The sequence below is a fragment of the Nematostella vectensis genome, chromosome 1 (assembly GCF_932526225.1).
Source record: "Nematostella vectensis chromosome 1, jaNemVect1.1, whole genome shotgun sequence".
NCBI classification, from domain to species: Eukaryota; Metazoa; Cnidaria; class Anthozoa; order Actiniaria; family Edwardsiidae; genus Nematostella; species Nematostella vectensis.
The window spans coordinates 16,959,173-16,968,900 of NC_064034.1; positions in this window are offsets into that span (position 1 = coordinate 16,959,173).

Below are 9,728 nucleotides of genomic sequence, written 5' to 3' on the forward strand. Positions count from 1 at the left end.
TGATGATGTTCTCTTAGCCATGTCCTAGCGAAGGGGTTCTTCCAGTCTTCTAATAATGAAAGAAAACAAAAGGGTTTTTTTTTATTTTAGCGCTTTTAAGCAATTAAAATTGCTATCTTTTCTTGCCTTACTGTCCAATCGCGACCCGAGTTTTCAAAACACGATTTGTTTTGGTTTTCTGTTCCGTCAGTAAAACCATTCTAAGCCAATCACAGTCTCGCTTTGTTAACTTCCCTGGCTATCTTCTGGACGAAAACCCGAAAACCAGACAGTGTCGCGACAGAAAGCCGGGCAACTGCACTAGGCGAGAGATGGCAAGAATCTGATTGGCTTAGAATAATTTGACTGGCGCAAAAGAAAATCCCAAAAGACAATTTGAAAATGCGGCGGATTTGACAGTAACGAAAGGAGATATTCTGTTTTTCAACGCGAGCATCGCTGTCCCGTCATCCTATTACGTCTGTGTCCATTGTTTGCTGTCGCTAACATACCCTTCGCTTTGTTTGTTGTCCCTAAGTTCGTTCAGTTCTAGCGATAAGCATAAGCCATGAGTAAAACTATTGAATGCATATTATCAAATCAAGACTTCTCGTTGACTGGATAGCCAACGGAAATAATGCGCTCAAAACAATATATGCGCTGATCAAAAAGTCCCCTCGAATTTTGTTATAATGAAGCACATTAAATAAACGTTAATAGGACGCATGCACGTACAGCGAAATAGGCATGAGTAATAAAATATGAATCGTCCTTAAAGAGCAATCAAAGTTGGATATTTCGGAGAGTGTTATTATTCCATAAGACACTTTGCATACTCTTTTGAGAAGCGCACATGCATCTACAATCGACAAATTAAATGTTGAGAAGCGCACATGCATCTACAATCGACGAATTAATGTTGATAATTTTTTCAGTAGAAAACGCTTTCCATGTGTGCACGTCAAATATTCTAGTATAACTTCTTTGTACCCCACCCCCCCCCCCCCTTTCCTAGGAACCCCTTCCCCCTGGCATCGTGTAGTCTGACACCTGCGATCTTAGTCTCAGTACGCAGCTCTTACAAGCTGCAATTTGATTGGGCAAATGAACAATATCCGCACCTCGACACAAAGAACGAGAAGAATAGAGACAAAAGAACTCCTTTGTAGAACAAAGATAATAGGAGACAAAGCAGCTGCGTACTAACTCGTATATAACTGATTAAGAGATCATTTTATCAACCATTTGATTCGCCGACTGTAGCACATTAGCACCTTATCATCCGAATCTTGTGATATTGGCGATTCGTTTTAGCACAAAGTAACTGGCTTAGGGCCGACTGTTCTACAGGCACTCTGCTAGCGCTACTAAAAATAATCAACAACTGCTCGCTGAGGAGTCAAGATGCAAGCGGGGAGAATGCCATTCTGGTTTATCTTACTTAGCTATTAACCCCAAGAGGTAAGGCTTTCCTTCAAAATGAGCCTACCGTTGTCTTAGTGATGACAAGGAACTGTTCAGTTTTATTCGCTTCTTCATTTTAAACTTTTTTTTAGAGTTGATGTCCAATACGTTTATCCGTTTAACAGGCTTCAAGAAGTGTTTGGTACCATACTTTCTTGTCATGTATTTTCTCTTCAACGAAAAAGAATATACTTATTCGATGTAAATTATATTCGTACAACTTTTGTTTGCTAACAAAAAAAAAATGATTGATTTTCATTTGATTAACACGTTAAACATTTATAATTTGTTATTAAATTTATACACTGTGGCAGACATTCAATTTGAATCCATTTTTCTCATCTTTTTATTTTCTTTTTACAAACAAACTCTCACTGGACCTTAGTTTGCTCATCCGATGAGCTAGATTTCTTTTCTCTTTGTCTTTTATCTAGTTTACAATTTATTTAAATGTGTAAAAATGACTGAATCGAGCCATCTGATTATAATGGTTTCTCATATTCAGGATATGGTTGTCGCTTTCTACTATGTCGATTCTGAACACAAAGTGCTTTAGGGTCACGTGATCGCAAATAGAGCCGCGAGAGACGGGTTCGTTTGCGACACGTTGTGCTTTGCGGAGACGGCTTGCGTGTCTATCAAACTATCACAAAAACGCGACTTTGTGCCAGATAAACAACTCTACCGAGCAGTCACCGAACCACTCCCTGATGAGGTTTTTGGCGGATATGGAGATACCTAGTAAGGAAAAAGTTCGCATTTGAGACGTGTTTCAATGTGAATGAGTGGCTAGCCAATTCACCTTACCCTTACACGTCAACGTAAGTTTGCTTTAGGGAAGTGGATGGTGTGGTGAGTTCAAATCAAACCTTCCTTTGTTGGCCGTAGACATCGTGGATTTTCTCTACCTTCTTAGCTTGCTAGCTGTTTACTAAATTTAATTTCTTGGCCTTGGCTTCTAAGACTTTTAAGCTATATTGAGCCTGGTAGTATATAGCTGGATGGTGCTATTGGAAGCCAAAAATATATGTGAGAGAAGTTTGTAGTGAGCAAGGCTGACAAACGTGCAAATAAATCGATGAAATTGTTGAATGGCACTTAATAAGCGTCTACAACAAACGCCGTACCAAGCTATGACAGTGCGTAAGCCTAACCTCTCTAATATGAGAATGTTTGGATTGACATGCTTTGCATAACGATGAATATGGCAAATGCTTTGCTCAATCTTTATATTTGATGATAAACTTATTTGTATGCTCAGGTTATAAACCTAAAAAATGTGAGGAAAAAACCTTATGTATGCTCTGGAAAAGACTGATTTTGCAACATAACAAGTGTTGTTGTGTATAGAATATGCAATATTCGTATTATTTTGATTTCTCAAATATTATTGTATTTTGATCAACTCTAAGTATATTATAAGCATTTGAATGATGTATTGTTCAAAACAAATACCCTTCGGATAAAAAATACCATAAAAAATACACTTTTTCTTTTCCAAGATAACGTTTATATTTGTGGTATAAAATTGATATTTGTAACATTCTTTGCTGATCAATTTGAAAAATAGCAAAGAAAAATAGATGAGAAATAAATATTGTTGACACTAGAGAATGTTGGCGACACGATCTTCATGCTTTGATACCCAGCAGTCCTTGCGGGCCCTGCAAAAGGTTTCTATGACTTTCATGTTCGCGGCTGACAAAAGATCGCACTTGATATCAAGTGCAACCATCACATTTGTAGCCTCGTAACGGGTCAATAACTCGGCTAAATTAAATTTTATAAACCTGTAGAATAAAGTGGTTTTGATAAACCCATATAACAATATGTGACAGGACAAGCCGCATTTTTCACGGGTATGTGAATTTTTTTAAATTAAAATTTATGTTGAATAACCTCAGAAAAGAATTTTGTTTTGTTAACGACAAAGATCTTCTTAGGTCCCTATTTGTTCTGTTTAGGCGAGTTCTTCTATATCACTCGGTTTCTCCTAAAGTCTTCTTTGTTTTAATGGCTGGGTGGCAAGACTTCAGCTGACTCGCTAGTTTAGTTAGAGGCTACTGATACATATAAAGGCTATGCGTGTTGCTAGGAGATTAATGAAAACTACTGTTACTAAAGGGATTACTGGTACTAGGCAATGCTGCTAAGAACTCCCTCTGTTAGGAGACTGCTGTTGCTATGAATCCATTTGTTAGGAGACTGATGTTTCTATGACTTCCTTTGTTAGGAGACTGTTGTTGCCATGACTCCCTCTGTTAGGAGACTGATGTTGCCATGACTCCCTCTGTTAGGAGACTGCTGTTGCTATGACTCCCTCTGTTAGGAGACTGTTGTTGCCATGACTCCCTCTGTTAGGAGACTGATGTTGCTATGACTCCCTCTGTTAGAAGACTGCCGTTGCTATGACTCCCTCTGTTAGCAGACTGTTGTTGCTATGACCCCCCCTCTGTTAGGAGACTGATGTTGCTATGACTTCCTTTGTTAGGAGACTGATGTTGCTATGACTTCCTCTGTTAGGAGACTGATGTTGCTATGACTCCCTCTGTTAGGAGACTGATGTTGCTATGACTCCCTCTGTTAGGAGACTGATGTTGCTATGACTCCCTCTGTTAGGAGACTGATGTTGCTATGACTTCCTCTGTTAAGAGACTGATGTTGCTATGACTCCCTCTGTTAGGAGACTGATGTTGCTGACTCCCTCTGTTAGGAGACTGATGTTGCCATGACTCCCTCTGTTAGGAGACTGCTGTTGCTATGACTCCATTTGTTAGGAGACTGCTGTTGCTATGAATCCATTTGTTAGGAGACTGATGTTGCTATGACTCCCTCTGTTAGGAGACTGATGTTTCTATGACTCCCTCTGTTAGGAGACTGATGTTGCCATGACTCCCTCTGTTAGGAGACTGCTGTTGCTCTGAATCCATTTGTTAGGAGACTGATGTTGCTATGACTCCCTCTGTTAGGAGACTGATGTTGCTATGACTCCCTCTGTTAGGAGACTGATGTTGCCATGACTCCCTCTGTTAGGGGACTGCTGTTGCTATGACTCCATTTGTTAGGAGACTGCTGTTGCTATGAATCCATTTGTTAGGAGACTGATGTTGCTATGACTCCCTCTGTTATGAGACTGATGTTGCTATGACTCCCTCTGTTAGGAGACTGATGTTGCTATGACTCCCTCTGTTAGGAGACTGATGTTGCTATGACTTCCTCTGTTAAGAGACTGATGTTGCTATGACTCCCTCTGTTAGGAGACTGATGTTGCTATGACTCCCTCTGTTAGGAGACTGATGTTGCTATGACTCCTTCTGTTAGGAAACTGATGTTGCTATGACTCCCTCTGTTAGGAGACTGATGTTGCTATGACTCCCTCTGTTAGGAGACTGATGTTGCTATGACTCACTCTGTTAAGAGACTGATGTTGCTATAACTCCCTCTGTTAGGAGACTGATGTTGCTATAACTCCCACTGTTAGATGACTGATGTTGCTATGACTCCCTCTGTTAGGAGACTGATGTTGCTATGACTCCCTCTGTTAGGAGACTGATGTTGCTATGACTTCCTCTGTTAAGAGACTGATGTTGCTATGACTCCCTCTGTTAGGAGACTGATGTTGCTATAACTCCCACTGTTAGATGACTGATGTTGCTATGACTCCCTCTGTTAGGAGACTGATGTTGCTATGACTCCCTCTGTTAGGAGACTGATGTTGCTATGACTTCCTCTGTTAAGAGACTGATGTTGCTATGACTCCCTCTGTTAGGAGACTGATGTTGCCATGATTCCCTCTGTTAGGAGACTGATGTTGCTATGACTCCCTCTGTTAGGAAACTGATGTTGCTATGAATCCATTTGTTAGGAGACTGATGTTGCTATGACTCCCTCTGTTAGGAGACTGATGTTTCTATGACTCCCTCTGTTAGGAGACTGATGTTGCCATGACTCCCTCTGTTAGAAGACTGCTGTTGCTCTGAATCCATTTGTTAGGAGACTGATGTTGCTATGACTCCCTCTGTTAGGAGACTGATGTTGCTATGACTCCCTCTGTTAGGAGACTGATGTTGCCATGACTCCCTCTTTTAGGGGACTGCTGTTGCTATGACTCCATTTGTTAGGAGACTGCTGTTGCTATGAATCCATTTGTTAGGAGACTGATGTTGCTATGACTCCCTCTGTTATGAGACTGATGTTGCTATGACTCCCTCTGTTAGGAGACTGATGTTGCTATGACTCCCTCTGTTAGGAGACTGATGTTGCTATGACTTCCTCTGTTAAGAGACTGATGTTGCTATAACTCCCACTGTTAGATGACTGATGTTGCTATGACTCCCTCTGTTAGGAGACTGATGTTGCTATGAGTCCCTCTGTTAGGAGACTGATGTTGCTATGACTCCCTCTGTTAGGAGACTGATGTTGCTATGACTTCCTCTGTTAAGAGACTGATGTTGCTATGACTCCCTCTGTTAGGAGACTGATGTTGCTATGACTCCCTCTGTTAGGAGACTGATGTTGCTATGACTCCCTCTGTTAGGAAACTGATGTTGCTATGACTCCCTCTGTTAGGAGACTGATGTTGCTATGACTCCCTCTGTTAGGAGACTGATGTTGCTATGACTCACTCTGTTAGGAAACTGATGTTGCTATGACTCCCTCTGTTAGGAGACTGATGTTGCTATGACTTCCTCTGTTAAGAGACTGATGTTGCTATGACTCCCTCTGTTAGGAGACTGATGTTGCTATGACTCCCTCTGTTAGGAGACTGATGTTTCTATGACTCCCTCTGTTAGGAAACTGATGTTGCTATGACTCCCTCTGTTAGGAGACTGATGTTGCTATGACTCCCTCTGTTAGGAGACTGATGTTGCTATGACTCACTCTGTTAGGAAACTGATGTTGCTATGACCCCCTCTGTTAGGAGACTGATGTTGCTATGACTCCCTCTGTTAGGAGACTGATGTTGCTATGACTCCCTCTGTTAGGAGACTGCTGTTGCCACGACTCTATCTGTTAGGAGACTGGTGTTGCTATGACTCCCTCTGTTAGGAGAACGATGTTGCTATGACCCCTTTTGTTCCTAAACTGCTGTTGATAAGGACTACTACTAAAAGGCCATGCTTGAGGATACAGCGCTTTGTTTCTTCGACTGTTAAAGTCATACCGGGAAGAGCTCTTCTGCGGTAGGGACCCAAGAGGAGCGCCCCCAAAGACCACTGGGTATCCAAGCATGAGAAGCCCCTACAAGAATATTAAGGTGATTCAAAGGCTGGGACTAGTATCGTTGCCATGGTTATGAGTAGCGAATAAGATGTTGATCCACCATTTTTTTTCTACGTGACACTGAAGTGTGACTTGTTAAACCAATCACAAACGCTAATGCATTGGCAGCGAGACAAGTTGGGTTGTGTAGAAATACGTGCAGCATCTACTAGTTTTGCTGTAAAAAGTGGAAGCGTCTTCTACTTTCTGCAGCAAACTTTTTCAATTTGCAACAAAAAAATTGCTGCGACAAAGGTTGGTTTGCCGGTAGTAAAACGTGTAACTTCATTTAGGAGCTTTTTTTTGCAACAATGCTGTTACAAAAAGTTTTACGATTTTGCTACTCGTATTACCGCACCTTAAAGTGTAAAAGTAAGGAATTTTTAGGGGTATAGAATTTGAGTGAATTCGAGTGACTTTATCAGGCTAACATTTAAGCGTTTTTCAATAAAAACATACAAACTAGAATTCAGTGCATCATTTCTTTTTTTAATTGTAGATAGCACTACACAACTTTATCGTTTAAACGTATACATACATTAGAAAAGCATGTTCTTCATCTTGGGCTCATAAGTACAAATAGGCAAAGAAGAAAAGAAAGCTGTTAAGGGCGGATCCAGCTTTTTTACTGAGGCGGAAGCATTAATTACAGTTTGCAAATAACAATTTTCCTGGTTAGAAGCGACCATATTATCCTTTTACTTCTGGTGATCCGACGGAAACCTCAACCGAAAAGAGAAAAAAACAATCTTTTAGAATCTGCGCTATTAAACAGGGCATCCGCTCTAAATTATCAGTCAGATCCTCAACAGACGGACTGCTTTCAAAATTTTGAAATATTTTTCACGTTTTCCGTGAATCATCAGTGATTATTAGGTAATCATCCGGAAGTGAACTGGTGACATTGTCCCTCTCCTCCTCTAGATGCGTTTTTTCTATTCCTATTTATATGAGCCCCGTGTTCACGCACGTCATGACCGCGAACTAGTCTAACCATGTTAGCATAAAATGATATAATTTACAATCCAGCTATGCACCCCTTCTCACGCCCCTAGTTACCCATGATAGCATGCAATGATATAAGTGATAAAAAATCTACACTCCTGGATTTACAATCCAGCTATGCACCCCTTCCCACGCCTCTAGTTACCCATGATAGCATGCAACGATATAATTGATCAAAAAAGCTACATTCCTGTATTTACAATCCAACTATGCACACACCCCTAGTTACCCATGATAGCATTCAATGATATAATTGATCAAAAAAGCTACACTCCTGGATTTACAATCCAACTATGCATACACCCCTAGTTACCCATGATAGCAGAGCAAATATATAATAAAATGAGAGATACACTAGTTGATTTACACCTATGTACACCTACTCACACCCTTAGTTACCCCACGATAGCATGCAAATATATATTTTAAAAACTAGCTTAATACCCCTAGCTAGCCCTTAACACCCCTAGCTAGCCCTTAACACCTCTAGCTAGCCCTTAACACCTCTAGCCAGCCCTTATCACCCCTAGCTAGCATTTAACACCTCTAGCTAGCCCTTAACACCTCTAGCTAGCCCTTAACACCCCTAGCTAGCCCTCAACACCTCTAGCTAGCCCTTAACACCTCTAGCTAGCCCTTAACACCCCTAGCTAGCCCTTAACACCTCTAGCTAGCCCTCAACTTCTCTAGCTAGCCCTCAACACCCCTTGCTAGCCCTTAACCCCCTATAGCTAGCCCTTAACACCCCTTGCTAGCACACAACACCTCTAGCTAGCCCTTTACACCCCTAGCTAGCCCTTAACACCCCTAGCTAGCCCTTTACACCCCTAGTTAGCCCTTAACACCTCTAGCTAGCCCTTAACACCCCTAGCTAGCCCTTAACACCCCTAGCTAGCTCTTAACACCCCTAGCTAGCCCTTAACACCTCTAGCTAGCCCTTAACACCCCTAGCTAGCCCTCAACACCTCTAGCTAGCCCTTAACACCTCTAGCTAGCCCTTAACACCCCTAGTTAGCCCTTAACACCTCTAGCTAGCCCTCAACTCCTCTAGCTAGCCCTCAACACCCCTTGCTAGCCCTTAACACCTCTAGCTAGCCCTCAACTCCTCTAGCTAGCCCTCAACACCCCTAGCTAACCCTTAACACCCCTAGCTAGCCCTTAACACCCCTAGCTAGCCCTTTACACCCCTAGTTAGCCCTTAACACCTCTAGCTAGCCCTTAACACCCCTAGCTAGCTCTTAACACCCCTAGCTAGCCCTTAACACCTCTAGCTAGCCCTTAACACCCCTAGCTAGCTCTTAACACCCGTAGGTAGCCCTTAACACCCCTAGCTAGCCCTGAACACCCCTAGCTAGCCCTGAACACCCCTAGCTAGCCCTAAACACCTCTAGCTAGCCCTAAACACCTCTAGCTAGCCCTTAACACCCCTAGCTAGCCCTTAACACCCCTAGCTAGCCCTTAACACCCCTAGCTAACCCTAAACACCCCTAGCTAGCCCTTTACACCTCTAGCTAGCCCTTAACACCCCTAGCTAGCCCTAAACACCCCCAGCTAGCCCTTAACACCCCCAGCTAGCCCTTAACACCCCTAGCTAGCCCTTAACACCCCTAGCTAGCCCTAAACACCCCTAGCTAGCCCTTAGCACCCCTAGCTAGCCCTTAGCACCCCTAGCTAGCTCTAGCTAGCCCTTAGCACCCCTAGCTAGCTCTAGCTAGCCCTTAACACCCCTAGCTAGCCCTAAACACCCCTAGCTAGCCCTTAACACCCCTAGCTAGCCCTTAACACCCCTAGCTAACCCTTATCACCCCTAGCTAGCATTTAACACCCCTAGCTAGCCCTTAACACCGCTAGCTAGCCCTTAACACCCCTAGCTAGCCCTTAACACCCTTAGCTAGCCCTTAACACCTCTAGCTAGCCCTTATCACCCCTAGCTAGCCCTCAACACCCCTTGCTAGCCCTTAACACCCCTAGCTAGCCCTTAACACCCCTAGCTAGCCCTTAACACCCCTAGCTAGCCC